Source organism: Myodes glareolus, chromosome 8 (assembly GCF_982192425.1).
Source record: "Myodes glareolus chromosome 8, mMyoGla1.1, whole genome shotgun sequence".
Taxonomy (NCBI): Eukaryota; Metazoa; Chordata; class Mammalia; order Rodentia; family Cricetidae; genus Myodes; species Myodes glareolus.
In genome coordinates, this window is record NC_142033.1 from 24,850,232 (window position 1) to 24,869,272 (window position 19,041).

Sequence of the window (19,041 nt, forward strand, 5' to 3'; positions counted from 1 at the left end):
AGGAATAGTTTCTTTTTGGCTTATTCAGTTTGTATTTTTTAATATACACCTCTATTATAAATATTTGGGGTATTTAAATTATGATAGTATGATATTGAAAATTAAAATACTACAAACTATACATTCATATGCTATTTCAGCTTATTTCTAAAGTTGGATTAAAAGTTAGAACATTCTTTCCATATATAATTATTTTTTGTATTTTATATACTAAATTTGTTCTTTTATTTTATATTTTAATTATAATTTTGCATATTTTGTAACTAAATATGTGTTTACCATTCAGAAGACATTTTAATTGCATGATAATATATTTCAACTCATCTATCAAATTTTCAGTAATTTAGTATATTTTAAAGTTTTCAGGTTTTTCTTTTTTCTAACAATGGTTCAGTACTTCTGAAAATAACTTAATAAGAAAGTAATCTTCCTTTGTATTTCAACTTATTTATGTCTTTATGGTACAGTGTTGGGAGCCACCTGGAGGCACAGGTGGTCCTGCAGTTTGGAGGTAGCCACGTGGGGCTGAGCAACCCTGCCTGCACCCTTGCCTGCACATGCTCAGACCAGCAGAATGGCATTAACCAATCAGGACAGCGTTCAAGCTGCTCCACCGTTTAAAAGCAGCTGCCTCGGGGCCCAAGGCTCTCTCTAAGCTTTCTCTCGTCCCTGCTCTATCGTCCCTTCCCCCAATTTTCCTCAAGGGAATGCTCCAAATAAAGATGTGACCAGAGAAGGAATTCTCGTTTTTGGTGGGGTTCATTCCTGCGGGACAGGATGGCCCCCCGCAACTGGTGCTCGAAACTCCGGGACGCTGAGGGACCCTGACAACTACGCCGGGGGACCCTGAGAAAGCCCGGGAGAAAAAGCCAAGATCAGACACCAGCACAGAGAGCCTTGAATTTCAGAACTCTGAGAACATGGAGCGGTGAGTGACGTCGGTTGAAATCCCCAGAAAGGGGAGGAAAAGAAATGTAAAAAGGAATTTCAAAGGATAGGCCTAAAATAGAAAAGAAAATACAAAAAAAAATCAAAGTTAAGGTATCTGAAAGAAGGTACAGAAAGCAACGGGGAAGAAAAATCCCTTAAGTTCAGTGCAGGAGGGATGTGAACAGCAGCAAAAAAGGCGAGGTAACTAAGGCGGGACTTTGAGGACGATGGGGTACGGGAGACCGCGGCTTCCGCTCCCTTTCCGTCCACCTGCGTACTCGCTGATAGAGACTGGAGGCAACAGTCTCGTAGGGAGGCAAACTTGATCACTGCCTTCCCTGTTCTTAAAGAGCCACAGAGCTTTTGGAGGTGATTTTCGCCTAATTTTGTTAAGAGAGCTCAGTCTCTGGCTCTCACGTACAAAAAACTTTAATTTTTTGACTGAGAAAGACAAGCTGCTTGATCGTGCTGAGAGTGCTGGCGGCAGCCGGCCCGCCTTTGAGCGGTAATGCCTGATTAGAAACACGGAAGTGGGCCAGGCACGGTGGTGCACACCTGTGATCCCAGCTACTCAGGAGGGAGACGCAACCAGTTGCTGGCGGGGAGTTTGCTGGAGGTCTACGAACAGCCAGGTCACCATGGCGACGGGCGGGCTAAAGTCCGTGTGTCATCAGAGGCTATATGTCCCGGCCTTCTGGCGGGGCTATGGTTTTTGGAGGACCTTTTCAGCACCTGAGCGGACTCGCCTGACTGAGGCGGAAGCTGTGTGGTGAGCAGCGGCGCCATAGAAAGCAGAGAGGAGCTGAATCGGCTCTGCGGAAAAACTGTGTTTCCATAGCAACATGGGCGAGCGGGGAGGTGAGTTCCCAGAGAACGGGGCTCCGCGCGCGGGCAGACCGGGCCCTCCACGGGTGGGCGGATGCCCCCCCGTCGCCGGAGCTTGGAAAAGGCTCACAGCCGGCGGTGCGAGTTCATTGCCTGAGGTGAAACGGCGAGCCCGCGCACGGCCCGGGGCGGGGCCATGCGGAGCGCGCCATAATGGGCTTCAGAGGCGGAGCTGTGGCAGCCGCCGCCTCCGCTGCTGCCGCCCTCAGTCAAGGTCGCCAAGAATTCAGTCAGATAAAAACATTTGTCGCCAAAAATTCAGTCAGATAAAAACATTTATCCCCTAAACAACGTCCCTTCGTCAGCAGGAAGTAGCCAGATCGATGCTACGCCCATTCTCCCTTAAAGAACTGGTCGTGATTATCATAATAAAGGCATGTTTACCTGGTTACCGTATCCTAGGTAACAAAGAAAGGCGGACCTTTTGCCTGAGGCACCTGGTGAGATAAACAATGCTACCTAGAGGTTTTTCCATCTGAATACGGGAGCTGGAGAGATGGCTCAGAGGTTAAGAGCACTGACTGCTCTTCCAAAGGTCCTGAGTTCAATTCCCAGTGACAACTGCTTTGGTTTTTAGACATAAGAGGGGGACTACACTACCAGTGACAGCTTCCCCCAGAGAAAGGATTTCTCTTGCATTCTTTACATTTAATTTTTAATTCAAAATTTTGCTGGTACAGGCAAACAAGATTTGCTCTTTGAAACGGAGACATGCAAGTCTCTAAGTTCAAAACCAGCCTACTTCCAGTACTGATTGTGCTGAATTTTTACACTGAGAGTTTTTAGTACTCTTAAATGTTTAATTTGGGAGGAGAGTTTTGTTTATGTTTTTCTAGGAATGCTGACATACATCTGGATGCCAGCGAGACCGACCAGAGAGATAAAGAAGACGACCCAGTGGATGCTGAGTGTCCTGCTGTGGAAGATTCGTGCGGAGACAGCAGAGATGACCTTCTGGGCGGTGCCAAGAGCAGCTGTTTCACACCATCGACTTGAGCAACACCCTGTGCAACCTCTTATCTCTGACTCTATTTTGCCTTTTCCCTCCTTGGGGATGGGTGGGAGCAGATATCCTTGGCATGCTGCGTCTAGGTGGGGACCAGATTGGAAAATAGTTTTGCCTTATTGCTCTTAAAGACAATAATTAGGGGGAGATGTTGGGAGCCACCTGGAGGCACAGGTGGTCCTGCAGTTTGGAGGTAGCCACGTGGGGCTGAGCAACCCTGCCTGCACCCTTGCCTGCACATGCTCAGACCAGCAGAATGGCATTAACCAATCAGGACAGCGTTCAAGCTGCTCCACCGTTTAAAAGCAGCTGCCTCGGGGCCCAAGGCTCTCTCTAAGCTTTCTCTCGTCCCTGCTCTATCGTCCCTTCCCCCAATTTTCCTCAAGGGAATGCTCCAAATAAAGATGTGACCAGAGAAGGAATTCTCGTTTTTGGTGGGGTTCTTTCCTGCTGGACAGGATGGCGCCCCTCAGTACAGGTTATATTTTAGGCTTGAAACTCAATACATAGTTTCAAAGTGTCTACTCTGGTATTTCTGGTGGGAGACAGAATGAAACTGTTATTCCTATTCCTACAGTAGACTGAAAGGTAACTGCACAACAGTTATATTCAAATTTCTGAATATTTATGGATAATGTTATTTGCCAGAAAGCATCTTTAAATATAATGTATGAAAGATTTAAAGAAAAGATCATGTGAACTGCTTCATCGAGCTTAATTGTAAATTGCATACAATGTGGAGACACATGTAGAAAGTTATGTGAGGTATGAGGCACAAATTGAATTTTTAGAGCCATAGACCAACTCATAAATGCAGCTACTTTAAGCTGGGAGAAGTAAAGATAGATCCTCCGTTCAGTCATCCAAAGTCACCTGGGTATGATGACATCCTCATTTCTAAATTACATATGTAAGGGCCTGAACCATTCACAGGAGAACCAGAAAACACACTAATAGAATTTTAGCACTAAATCACTAGCTTTTTTTTAAATATTAGCATCTCCATACTGCCAGATGGCCAAGAATAAGAGACTAGAAAACTCAGAGATCTTGTGTAGAATGAAACATGACTCAGAAAACAAAACAACAAAATGATTCTTAATAATACTCAGCTATACTCATAGATCAGTACCTTATTAAGTCACCATCAGAGAGGCTACCAATGCCAGCAGATGGGAGCAGGTGCAAAGACCCACAGCAAGACATTATACAGAGAGATAGAATTTAAACTGGAGAACTTCATTGGTTTCCTCCATTCAGAGATTGAGAAATGCAGTGGCAGAGAAAAGTCAGAACTGGGTATTGACTCTCTCTGGTGGTCAGTTTTAGCAGGAGGACTTTCTCCACTGTCTTGTCAGCCCATTGGAGAGAAACTTTAAATTGCACAGCCTCACAGGAAGACCAGGAAAATGTCTAGTGACTAAAGATTGCTCTTTAGAGTCTAGAAAGAACGGTGAGATTTTATAGAAAAATGAAGCAAAGGAAATGGGTGGGAGTTAATGCTGGGAAGATTGCTGTATATCTTGTTCAGGATGGGGATAGATTGTGGCCTATCTCAGGATTGCTCTGTGAAGCTCCAAGATAACTTTAATTTATTGGGAACAACTGTGTATGTATTCTGAATTGATTGCTCCTGCTTTGGTAATTATCCCCCAGTCCACTTGTAGGGTAAGAATCATGCTTAAAAGCAATCATATCAAGAGGATGTCTGTTCTATGGACTCACCAATGCTGAGAGTTAGTTTAATTTTTCTTTTTTTCTTGAGGATATTTATAAGAAGATTTGTTTTCTTGAAATCCAAGGCATCCTCCAGACAGAATGCCTAGTTTGGACTATTAAAATTGTCAAGAAGTTTAAGTAGAACAAGGAAGGGCAGGTTGGAAATCTCAGGCATGAGTTGAAGTTACTGTCCATGGATGGAATACTTTCTTCCTCCAACACTCCACGGATGTACTCATACATTATTTCACCTGCAGGAATTCTGCCTATACAAATTAAATGAGATAATCTCTCCAGCTTAACCTCAACTAATTACAGGCTTGAATCACACATTCCAAATATCTGTACAGTAAAACCTCGATTAGCGCTCAATTGAATAGATGAGGGTTGCCATCTGGCCTACTTGACACATAAAACTAGCTGCCATAGCCCTAAAAGATCATTTTAAATTACAGACCATAAAATATGGCATGGTTTAATTATACTTATCTTTATTTTTGTTCTTACCAGATTAATTAACTATAATTATTCTCAATTAAAAGTAAGGCTGTGGAGATGAGACATTTAGAGTTGTTAATGAATAGACAGAATTAACATCAATGTGTGATGTGAATGCCTTCCTCTATACTTTTCTGCCTCAGGATATATATGACAGAAGTAATATAGATAATTAATTATGTTTCTAAGCAACCATTTGATAACTATATTTCTTCTGAATGTCTTTCTTTCTCTTTCAATAGCTACATTCATAACTTGGGAGTTATGATAATAGTTTTCATTTTCTTACTTTTAATTTTACAGTGTGCAATTTGTTTCATCTTTTGTTAAAAAATGTTCACATTTTAAATTGTGTATATATTTGTGTTTGTTTGTTTGTGTGTGTGTGTGTGTGTGTGTGTGTGTGTGTGTGTATGCCATGTGCATGAGGTTGCCAAGGAGTCCAGAAAAGGACATTAGAGTTTTGATGCCCTAAAGTTACAAGTGGATATAAGTTGCTGGTTTAAGGTGCTAAGAAACGAACTCTGGTCATTAGCAAGAGTAATATATACTTTTAACTTCTGATACATCTCTACAACCTATTTAACCATGTTTTCTAATGTTTTTACTTTTGTTCCTGTCATCTCACACTCTCTCCTTCTCTCTCTCACTCTCTCTCATGCCTGTGTGTGTGTGGATGCTCAACAGCACATATATAGAAATCTGAGGACAACTTTCCTGCATTAACTCTCACTTTATTCCAGGCAAGTTAGTGTCTGTCCTGTTTTTGGCGCTGTAGTACATACCTCTGGTTGACTGGTTCATGAACTTTTGAGTAATATTACTTACCAATTCTCATTTATAGTAAGAATGCTATGGTTAATAATAATAATGTTGCCCGATCACCTCTCCCCATCTCATCTTAATGTCATTTAAAAGATAAGAACAAAAACTTAACTACCACAAATTCATAATGTGAATTAATTTTTGAAGGAGAGAGGACCTGTTTTTGGTCCCAGCCACCCAGCTAGCTTACACCTGAAATAATCACACAGAAATTTTATTAATTAAAACACTGCCTGGTCCAATATCTGTAGCCTCTTATTGGCTAATTCTGACATCTTGATTTTACTCATTTCTGTTAATCTGTATATTAGCACGTGGCAGTGGCCTACCAGGAAAGATTCGGCATGTCTGTCTCTGGCAGCTCCATGGTGACTCTCCATCTGACCTTCATCCCAGCATTTAGTTCTCTCTACTCTGCCTACCTAAGGGCTGTCCTATCTAAAGGCCAAGGCACTTTCTTTATTCAACCAATGAAAGCAGCACATAAACAGAAGAAACTCCTACACCAATTATTTTTTGTTTGTTTCGCTGTATATTTCTTGAGACAATGTCTCACTATGTACTCTTGACTGGCAGGGAATACACTATGTTGATGTAGCTGGCCTTGAATTCATAGATATCTGTCTATGTCTGCTTCTGAGTGCTGAAATTAAAGATGTGTACTACCATACTCAGCATAACTTGCATTTTTATACCTTAATTAATAAATTTGTAAGTCAAAATATTATAGGTAATTTTACTAATTATATTATTAAATTACCATCATATAGAGGTTTCCTTCATTGCCAATATAATAATATTTTATTTCACATTATATATATTTACATACATATTTGCATCCTGACCTGTGGGTAACCACCCAGTTCTGCGCCTCCCTCCCAGTACGGATAGTGCTCTCCGTACCTCCCACGAGCTGGGTAAGGGCCTGGGGATTAAACACAAGACACACACACAAGAGTCCGGGTCATTCGCCAAAAGTCGAATGTCAAGTTTATATAGCTTTTGTCATGTTAATATGCCTTTGTCCCAGTAAAGGAGATACTTCCTCCCAGCCAGGGGGGCCTTTAAGATGGCCTGGCTGCCACCCTCCGCGAGCCCGAAAATGAGCACTCTCTGTGATAAACAACTCCTTTTATGGTGATGGCCCATGACCTGCTATGATTGTGTTTCGCTTGCGTATGCTTGAGCCTATGGGCAATGTCCACGTGGCACTCCGGGATAGGCGACCATAGCCTATATAATGGCTGGGAGAGGTCTGCCCCGGGACAGAGAGAAACGGGAGAGAAGCGAGAGAGAAGCAAAGGTCCTGAATAAACTGCGTGCAAGAAGAGCTCTGTGGTCGTGTCGTCATTTCTGGTTCGAGGCAGTTTGTGACAGGAAATTACCACTTCAAAGTTTAACAAAGCCGGCAGCTAAAACACCAAGCTAAAAGCAGAGTTAGCCCAGAATTTAGCAGGAAGCTTGACTGGCTAGCATAAACAGCCTTTGCATATTGCGTCTCATGGAGCAAGCTTACTTGCAAAAAACAAAAAAGGGGGATTATGGTTCCACCCCCAGGGAGCATTTGTTTTTCATTTTATACATTCTAAACTTTCTGACAGTTGATACCCTCTCCCATACTGCTGCTGAACGACATTGGCAGCCTAATTCCTCCGGGAAGCCTCTCATTAAATGGAAGAATCTGCAGACTGGCACCTGGTGTGGTTCAGACCATGTATTAATTTGGGGTAGAGGAGTGGTGTGTGTCTTTCTGCAGGACGCAGACCATCCCATGTGGGTACTGTAGCTCCTGGTCTGTGCTGTGGATTCTCCTGTCCAGAGACCTGAAAACGGGACAAAACCGAGAGATCCAGGTGTAGTCGACCTGCCAGACTGAAGAGCTGCTGGATTCCTGAAGCTGAGAGTGGTGGCCCGTAGCCAAGGGCCCCTCCCTTTCCCACCTCCCTCCCCATGATCTGTCAGTCAATGCTGTGGCTGCCAGAGTGGCTATGCTACCGGATTTTCCCTTATTCAGGCAGCAGCCCCTGCAGACGCTGTGGCTATTCTTTCAGGCAGGTTGCAAATACCGTGGTCTCTCAAATTGTACTAAATTTACAATTAAATACTGTAGTTAGTTTTACAATTGGTTATGGTTTTTGACCTCCCTCTGCTGGTCACAAAAAAAGGCTTTTTGCTGTTTTTCATGGACCCTGGAGTACAAGATTTACTAATTGTCTATTAATTATTGTTCTAGTTAGCTTATCAGGGACCTTTCACCAATGCTGGGTCCTTACTTAAGAGGCTTCATTTTGAGCAGACTTTTTAAGGATTGTGCAGGCACAGTCTCCTTTAGGGATGCTTGTGTGCACTGGTGCGTCATCTTCATGATTTCATGATGCCATAAGCAAAGGCTAGCTCAGGTCAATGTTGCCACGTGGCAAGTCCTTTTAGCATTTGCCCCGGAGTATCTCTCAGCGTAAATCTGGCTAAACTTGATGGTAAATGACTAGTTAGCCAAAGACGGGTAGGTTTTATGGGAGGCTGCCCCAACCTAAGACAGGAAATGTGTTTAGACCTGGATACTTTCCCATGATGGATAAGGGGTTTTTGCCTGACGTCCATTGCCACCTAAGACAGGCCTAGTCATTTAATTCATATAAAAGGGGGACTTGTTGGGCCCTGTCTCCCCTTGCTCCTTGAGGCGCAATATGCAAAGGCTGTTTATGCTAGCCAGCCAAGCTTCCTGCTAAATTCTGGGCTAGCTCTGCTTTTAGCTTGTTGTTTTAACTGCAGGCTTTGTTAAACCTTGAAGTGGTAATTTCCCACCTGCCCAAAAGAGTTTCCATGGCGCCCTAGTCCTCTCTTAACTGTCTGTCACTGCTCCCTCTGCCTCCACCCCCTGCCCTGGGAAGATACCCACATGGCTCCAGTTCCCCTCGCCCCCCTGGCTGGGAGGAATTATCTCCTTTACTGGGACAAAGGCATATTAACCTGACAAAAGCTAGATAAACTTGGCATTCGGCTCTTGGCGAATGACCCAGACTCTTGTGTGTGTGTCTTGTGTTTAATCCCCAGGCCCTTACCCAGCTCGTGGGAGGTACGGAGAGCGCTATCCGTACTGGGAGGGAGGCACAGAACTGTGTGGTTATCCACAGATGGTTTCAGTGCAGAATTCTACCAGATTTTCAAAGAGGAAATAATACCATTACTCCTCAAACTATTTCATAATACAGAAACATATGGAGCTTTGCCAAATTTTTTAGGAGGTCACAGCTACCTTGATTCTCAAACCACACAAAGACTCAAAAAAGGAAAGTTACAGACAAATCTCTTTCATGACTATTGATGCAAAAATATTTAACAAAATCCTTACAAACCAAACCCACAAGCACATCAAAAAGGTCATAAACCACGATCAAGTAGCCTTTATTCCAGAGACACAATGATGGTTCAACATCCAAATTTCTGTCAATGTAGTAAACAATATGAGCAAACTGGAAAAAAAAAGATAATCTCACCAGATGCAGGAAAAGCAATGACAAAATCTAACATCCCTTCATGATAAAGGTCTTAGAGATCAAGGATACAAGGGGCATACCTAAATATTGTTGCAGGGAACTGCTTGTTCATCCTGGCCACCCGGCTAGCTTAGCCCTGAAATAACCACGCAGAAACTATTCATTAAATCACTGCTTGGCCCATTAGGTCTAAAATCTTATTGGCTAGGTCTTACATCTTAATTTAACCCATTTCTATTAATATGTGTATTACCATGTGGCAGTTGCTTACTGGCAAAACATGTCTATCTCTGGCAGCAGATCTATGGAGTCTCCTTCAACTCTGCTTTCTTCCTCCCAGAATTCAGTTCTGTCTTCTCTGCCTACCTGAGTTCTGCCCTATCAGGCCAAGGCAGTTTATTTACTCTTTAACCAATACAAGCAACACACAGAGGGGACTCCCACATCAAAATATAATGAAAAACAAAATATAGCAAGCTGAGAGTCAACATGAAATTAAATGGAGAGAAACTCAGAAAAATTCTACTAAAATCAGGAACAGGAAAAGACTGTCTACTCTTTCTCTCTTTCTATATCTTTTCATTATGTTAATCAAAATTCTAGCTAGAGCAATAAGACAAGAAAAGGAGATTAGGTGAATACAAGTTGGAAAAGAAGTAAAAGTATCACTATTTACAGATAGAATAGTAGTATACATAAATGACCCCAAAAGTCCTACCAGGAAGCCCCTACAGCTGATAAACTACTTTAGAACAGTGGCTGGATACAAAATTAACTCAAACAAATCAGTAGTCTTCTTATATAAAAATGTTAAAAGGGCTGAAAAAGAAATAAAAGAAACAACACCCTTCATGCTAGCCACAAACAATATAAAATATCTTGGAGTAACCCTAATCAAGCAAGTGAAAAAACTTTATGTCAAGAATTTCACGTCTTTGAAGAAAAAGAATAGGTCATATCAGAAGATGAAAAGAACTTCCATGTTTGTGGATCTATGATATGGGATTCCCCTCTGTATACTGTAATTACCATTAATGAACAAAGAAAGCTGGCATGAGCCTATGGCAAGGCAGAATTAGCTAGGCAGGAAAAATAAATCTGAATGTTGGGTTTAGGACAGGAGAGTCAAGGGAGAAGCTGTGGAGCTGCCACAAGGCAGACATAGAACCTTGCCAGTAAGCCACAACCACGTGGCAATATACAAATTAATAAAAATGGTTTAAATTATGATGTAAAAACTAGCCAATAAGAAGTTAGAGCTAATAGGCCAAGCAGTGATTTAATTGATGCAGTTTTGTGTGGTTATTTTGGGAGTCTGGATGGCAGAGAATCAAATAAGCAGCTTCCCTACAACAGATTGGTATGCTTAACATGTTAAAACATAATGGCCTTACCAAAGTTATCTATACATTCAACTCAATCCCCATTAAAATTCCAAAACAATTCTTTTCAGACCTTGAAAGAACGATATTTAACTTCATGTAGAAAAATAAAACAAAACAGCAACACAAAACAAATAAGATAGTTAAAACAAACAATCCTGTGCTGCCTAGTTTCCTTAGCCTCCTTTTTTTTTTTCCCAGGGAAAGGTAAGAACACTATCCGCTCATTCTGCACCCCATGAAGCAGGACAATCAGATTTCCAGCCCCAAAATGCAGGGCAATCAGTCGCAATAGGGAGTCAAGTCAAGTAGGAACTCAATTTATTACTGTGAGGGACAGCTTATATAGGTTATGTGGGGGTAGCTCCAGCCAATGAGAGTCAGTCACGCACTCCCTCTAGTGGACGGGCGTCTACCTAGAGTTTGCTGTCTCATCTCATTCGGTTCCCTCAAACTCGAGTCAGGCTTTTCTCTGTCCTACAGGCCTCAAGGTACAGGCCCTGAAATAATTTTGGCCCATACCTTACAATGAATGAACTGCTGGAGCTATCAAAATCTCTAGCTCCACTAAAGAACTATAGTAGTAAAACAACATGATATTGGCATAAAAATAGACAGATTGGTCGATAGAATGGAATTGAAGATGCAGATACAAATATCAATCCACACACCTATACATTGAAAAAAATCTTTAACAAATAGTGCTGGTATAACAAGATGCAGACATGTAGAAGAATGCAAACAGAACCATATGTACCACCTCATGTACCAAAGAACTAAACATAAATCCATTTACACTGAATCTGATAGAAGATAAAGCAGGGAATAGCTTGAATGTACAGGCACTTCAGAAACTTTCTAAATAAAATATGAGAAACTTCTTAAATATAACACCAGTATCACAGGCAATAATATTGGCAATTAATAAATTGGATCTCTTGAAACCTAAAAGCTTCTGAAAGCCAAAGTAATATTTTTATCATAGTGTGATTTCAAAAGTCTATGACAATTTCACAATTGTGTGGGAAGCAAATATCGGAGGGTTAAAAAGTGGTAAAATGTACGTGGGGGGTGATGATGTTCAAAATAATACGCATGGAATTCTTAAGAATTAATAAAAGTAAAGAATGAAATTAAATGAAAGTCACTGACAAAAATAATGAATAAGTGGTATGCATTTTAATTAATTTCCACTGTGCATTGTAATACTGGTAAATCATATTGTGGTGGATCTGTGTAATTATATAAATTTGAAATTAAAACTTTATAAAACAATTATTATATACACTGTACAACATTTATATGTAGGTAACATGCAAAGTTTTAAATAGAGATGATAATATATAAATAATGGTTATGTGACTAATTTGCTGTACTTGAAATGTTCTTTGCCAAAAATGATTTACAAGTTAAATATAAGCATTGTACAATAAATAAACATTAGAACGCTTAGTCATTTAACATTCTAAAACAGTTAGAATACTTATAGCTATCATTCAATTGCAGAAGCAACACATTATATCTACTAAACATAATTATGTATAGGAAAAATTATTGATATTTGTGCAAACACAATCATTTATATCTACTCCAAAGCACCAGGCAGACACATATAGATCAGTCAGTACTGACTATAAATTAATAAGGCAGGTATAGCTTAAGTTAAAGATTATAGAAGTGTTTTCCTTTTGTAATAAAGCAGATTAAAATTAGGAATCATCTGAGTCACAATATTAATTAAAGGAAGGACAAATAAGAAACAGTCAATTAGAAAAGATGTTAAAGCTATTAAAATGTGATTAACTCAGGAGAGTTTGGGTAGCAAATATAGATCAGTTTGTAAAGTGTTTGTTGAACAAGCATGGGGATAGAGTTTGATTGTCTAGAACTCACACAAAAGCCGGACATGGCAACAGATATCAGTAATCCTGCTACTCCTCTAATAGGATTGGAAGCAGAGATCAAACATGATTGGAATCTGTGGTAAACAAATTAGAATAGGTTCTGTCTGAGAAAAGGTGGAAGAGAAAGACTGATACCTGAATTTGTCCCCAAACCTCTACCTGCGTCCTGTGGCACGCGTGGACCCATTCTCAAAAATTAAAGCACATACATACTCAATGAACAGGAAGTCATAACAGACAATAACATAAAGGGATGTGAGGAAGTAACTGGAACTATTTGCCAATCTAAATAGGCCCATATTAAATAAATATCCTCTTTTGAATTTTCGTAAAATAGGTATACAATATAGATTTCAGGGGTATAGACTTCAATCTGAAATTTTGTAACACGTGTGCACGTGCACGCGCGCGCGCACACACACACACACACACACACACACACACACACACAAGATTACCAAGGGATCCGAGTAATACATAAATTTATTATTTTCAAAATACAATTTACAAGTATAATTCGATAGTTTATTAATAAAGTAAGGATATATAAATTAAAAGTTCAACTTTCTGTAGTTGTGTAGATGGTACTCTAATGAAATTAAACGTAGAATTTTTGTTTGCTTTATAGTTGTGGCCTTGGCTTTGTGTTAACTTCTTAGGGGTGATAAGACATTGTGATCGCATAAAATAACAGATATGTATTCACAATTCTGTGGATTAGATGTTGATTTCAAGGTCTTGACACTTCTTTTCTTAGTTTGTTTTTTCTTGTTGGGATAAACAGAATCAGTAAAAAAACAAAACAAAAACAAAACAAAGCAACAACAAAAACTAAAAGAAAACTCTTGGGAATCACAGTGCTTATTTGAGATGTAAGCTGCAGTCCATCATTCTGGAATACCAAGTCAGGAATTCAAGGTAGGAAATGGAAGGCTTGAACTGAAAGAGAGATCATGGTAGAATGCTATTTATAAGCCTGTTATACAGTCTTTGTTGGCCAGCTCAGGTAGCTTTTTAATGTAAATGAGACTCATATGCCTTAGGGGTGTACTACCCAAAGTTAGTTTAGTTTTCTTATATCTGTATCACTAGAGAAAATGCCCCGCAGTCAAGTCTATGAATAAACCTGATGGAGACAATTTCTCATTTTTGGATATATCTTCCCAGGTGTATCAAGTTGACAACAACATTTATTTATTCAACTCTTGTCGACTTGACACACAAGTATATATTTGTTAAACCCTAATTTTCCTTATACCCAAGGTCTCATGCTAATGTCAAACTAAATATAAAGCATACTCTTATTGAAAGACGTTTACAATGTTTAAAATTTCAGCACTTTATAATCTTTTAAAAATATAGAAAAATCTTAACTGTGATTTCTTGTAATAGCAAAACAAATTAAATTATTATTCAAAAAGGAAAGGATAAGGCTACAGTTGCAATCATATCAAATCAAAACCAAGATCTATGAGTGTTTAAAAGGATTCATGTACACCATGTCATACTGACTACTGCTCTTCCTGGTTCTAAAGGTCTTGGGCCGTTGGATTTCTCTGGGTCTACCATCTCCAATACACACAGTTCACGATGGCCCCATTACAACTTCCACTTTCTTTTGCGGTTTTCCACTGCTCCAGCGTCTCCAGTCAAATGTGGTCTCTACTGCAACCAAGACTGCAACTTCAATAATGGCATTTCTGTCCTTTCACAGTGCCCTTTTCAGCGGCCATATCACCTTACTCTTCATTCTTCACAATCGTTACTGTATGGGAGACTCTTACAGTCTCCGCCTGTGAGACATGCACTCTCGGCCCCTTCTGACCATAGTTACTATGTGCTGAGCCTGCAGATATACTGCCCAGATGATTTTTCCTCGTATCTTATTAATCACAGGAGATTGCTTGCCAGAATGCTTTGTATCCATAACTCAAATTCTTCATTGCACAGAATCAAACACGTATTACAATTTTCCTGATAGTCTTGGAAGGACTCACAAACTCTGAAAGTTCACAAGCCAGACCCCACTATCTGCACGTATCTCGGCATTGTCTTTAAGTTTCCGTAACAATTCATTCAGCTCTGGGCACTTACAGCACACGGTGACTTTTTCTGCATCCCCTGCCTTCTAAAGGAAAACAAAACAAAACAAAACCAACATAGCCATGTCCATCATAGCAAGATGCCACTTTCTGTTAACGATTTTGTCTTTATTTGTTACAGATTACAGACAGCCAGCATTCAGTGAAGCTACAGCAAGAACTCAAGTCAGGAACCCCAAGACAGGAACTGAAGAACTAGAAGCCTCACCTGTCTACTTTATTTTTAGCTCTGGGCCTGTCTACCTAGAGATGTTCAACCCACAGTAGACTCAGCCATTCTACATTGATTAGACATCAAGAAAATATCCCAGAGACATGCCCACAGGCTCGGATGATGGCTGTGGTTTCTTTTTCACAGGTCTGTCAAGTTGTCCAACAGTTTGGTAATCACTTTACAGCTCCAACATGACACTCCTAAGGAGTTCTCTCCTTCTGCTAGCTCCTTGAGGGTCTAGATATTTCTGATTCAACAACACTGTGAAACTCTTATAATCCAGGATGTGATCACATGCGAATCTTTTGTTAAATCCTCTTGTCCAGATCTTTCATTGTATATTCTGCATATAAGAATATATTGTTTAGTTGTACAGTGTACTTATTTTTCCTGCACTTAAACTCAATCCACTAGTTCAATAATTTTCATGTAACCAAGATATATCCAAAGAAGATTCAACAACTACAACTTCAATCATACGTCCAAAATTCCTTAGTGAAAGGGGACCATAAACGTAAACTCAAAAGTATTTAAATTACTGTATAATTTTAATTTGGACAAGACATATACATATTCTTATTGATAAAATTAAGGTTAATATAAATAATAATATGCCATTTTTATCAGAACTACTTAAAATATCTTAATTGTAATTGGTTAGTGTAGTTGGAAATAGAGTTGAATGAAAGCCTAAAAGCAGTCATTTTTTAAATGGGCCTATAATTTTCTTTTAAATTTAAAAATCTGTCACTCAAGAAAAGCTCGAAGTTAAAAACTGTCAATATAATTAAATTTCTGAATCTAGTATTGTCTTAACTATACACAAAAATCATGATGGTATCTACTAAAATAAATGCAATATTAAAACTGGTAAAATTATCCTATGATGCTTGAAATGTAAACATATATAATTCATTAATACATGTGTATATAATCACATTTATTATATGAATAATAAATATATACATCAACAATACAGTAGTTGTGTTTTTAAAAGCTAGTGGTCAGAATTCACAGAGGGAATTTACATAAAGAAACACAGAGATCTCAACCCCAAGAGACTACTTTATTCTTCTGAGGAGTTACTCAAGAGCTTGTGGTTGTATTACCAGGAATATGAGAAAATAGGAAGCACAGGAACAGAGGAGGGCTTTTTATAACCATTTGTCCTTGTTTGTCTTCTTAAGAATAGTCACTCTGGTGAGGCAAGATATAAATATACTTAAAACTTGCACTGTTCTATTGTTAAAAAAATTTGGAATATGTGTAAACATTTATTGTCCTTAGTAGCTGATTTTATTAACATGCTTTTGATGATTTAATTTTTATTTTCCAATGTTTATTTTTACAATGTTTACATATTTCAGATATTAATATCTAATTTACTATATAATTAGTATTTTTCCTATTCTTCTAGCAGTCTCTCCATTCTCTTAACCATGTGGTCTTATTTTTCAAGCCTTGAGAAATGTATATATGATACTATTGTTTTTTCTTTTTTTGAAACTTCTTCTGTCTGAACCTTAAAGAGTTTTGCTTTTCCTTCAGCTTTCAGGTTACATATTTTACATTAATGTCTTTCACTCATCTTGACTTGGTGGGTGTCTTTGTTGTTGTTCTTTTGTTTTTGTACAAAGTGAGCGATAGAGATGAAGTCACATTTTTCTGTATATGGAAATACAGGTTTGCTACCACTGTTTCTAGAGAAGCTTTCTTTTTTCCAGTGCATGCTTTTTATAACTCTGTCAAATTTATATGGTTATAGCTGTCTATGTTTATTTCTTGATTCCTTATTTTATTATATTTATCTCTATGTCTGAATTTGATTTTTGTGCTAATGCCTCATTTTTATTACATGGCTCTCTAGTTTGAAACCCATATACTGAGATACATTGATCAATGTTCTTTTGATTTAAAAGTGTTTTGGTAACTGTGGACTAAGTACTTTAAGTATCTTAGTATATGAATACAGTTCTGTGGGAATATCATCAGAAGTTTTATATGAACTTTATTCAATTGGTGGGTATATTGTTGGTAATATAACTATTTTCTCAATATTGATGCTGAAGGTCTATGAGCATGGAACATTTTTCCATCCTTAGCATCTTCTTAAATTTATTTCTTCAGTTTCTTAAAATTTCATTGTACAAGTTTTTCACATCTTTGATGAGCTGGACATCTAAGAATTTCTTTCTTAAAAGTTGTTATGAATCAAATGTTCTTCTAATTTATTTCTCAGTTTTCATAATATTGGCATGTAGAAAGAACTCTGTTGCTATTTTTCTGAATGATTTTAAAACTTATTATTGTGATACTTTATTTATTAGTTTTTGGAGCTTTCTCGAAGGATAAGTAAGGTGTTTTCAGTATTACATCATGCCATATACAAATAGGGATAAATTGACTCCTTTCTTTCCTATATGCCTCACTTCTATTTCTATCTCTTGACTTATAATTCCAGAAAAGACTTAAAATATTGTGTTGATTTACGGTGCAGAAAGTTGGCATCCTTGTTTCAAAACAGTCTGCAGAGGAAATGGTGATTTCCCCATTTAGTACAATAGTGTCTTTAGATTGCTGTTTATATTCTATATTAGGTGGCAGGTTATTTTTATCCTGATTGTTTTCTTCATGAAAGGATGCTAAGGTTTGTCAAAGGTCTTTTCTGTATAGATTAAAATGTTCCTCTACATTTTATTCTTAAATCGGCTTGTGTGTTTTGTTATGCTCACTTGTATGCATATTATTTATCCATTCTTATGTTTTTGAAATAAAACCAACATAATATTATGATGTTTAATGTGCTCCTAAATTTATTTTGCTGGAATTTTGTTGAAATATTTTGTTTCTCATTTATCAATGAACTTTGTCTTACTTGGCATGACCATCAAGATAGCTCAATTCACAGGATTAATTTGTTAGTGCTTCTTTCTTTTTATGGTAAAGAAATATTTGAAGATCTTTGGTGTTAATGGCTCTTTAATGCTTTTACTAAATCCATCTAGTCTTAGACACTTTCTTATCAGCAAATTTCTTGCTAATGCATATAGTTGGTTGTTATAAATTTAAGTTATTTACATCACCTGATTTAATTCAGGTAGGTCACAAATGTCTATAAATTAATTAATTCCATCTATATTTTTCAATTTATAGTTATGAATTTTTAATACTTGAAATAATGATTCTCTATATTTCATTGAATCTTGGTAGCCTCCCCTTTATGCTTCTAATTTTATAAGTTTTAGTGTTTACTCTTCTTCCTGTCTTGATATGTGCTTATTATTCTTGTTTATGCTTTCATAGATTTATGTACTGTATAATTATTCTCTAATTATTTTCCAGATTTATCATTACTTGAATCAATTTCATTTTGTATTTGTTCTTATTTATGCCTAAAAGTACATAACTAGCAAAAAATTCATTTGAAATTATTCAGGTTTTTAAATGCAAGCACTCAATGCAGTAAACTTTCTTCTTGAAACTGCATTAGGAGAGGCCAGACCCTCTGTTAAGTGTGTTTTCATTTTCATTTGGTTTTAAGTTTTTAGAGTTCCTTCTTTTGTTTATTCAGTGACAGAATTGTTTTTTGTTGTACATTGTTTGGTCTCTATAAATTTGTACAATCTCTGTAACTTCCCTTGCTATTTATTTCTATTTGAACTGTACTGTAATTTGCAAAACACAGGAAAATATTTTCATCCATTTTTATTGATTAAAACTTAATTTTAGATAGACTGTGCTCTTCTACATTTATTAATTTTGCTTGTATGTACCTGTTTGTATAAATGAGTAAGTATTGTGCATGTGAAAGATAGGATGTACATACATATGTGTGCCTAAACAGAGGACAGAGGACAATCTCAGGTATTATACCTTAGGTACTAGAACCCCGTTTTATTGGAACTGCTCCTATCACTAATCTGGTTATTCAAATGCATATGGGTTGACTGGACATAAAGGCTCAGGAATCAGCTTGTCTCCAACTCTCCAGTATTAGAATTCAGGTGTATGTCATAATGCTCCCATAATTCTCAACATCTTTGTATTTCTGAGAACCCTAGCTCAATTGTTTATGCTCA

The 19,041-nt window shown here is 38.2% G+C and overlaps 1 pseudogene; it reads left to right on the top strand.

The window, feature by feature from the left end:
• Positions 1–1,739: 1,739 nt before the first annotated feature.
• On the top strand, positions 1,740–1,920 carry LOC148121137 (Nuclear RNase P; annotated as a pseudogene).
• The last annotated feature ends 17,121 nt before the right edge of the window (positions 1,921–19,041 follow it).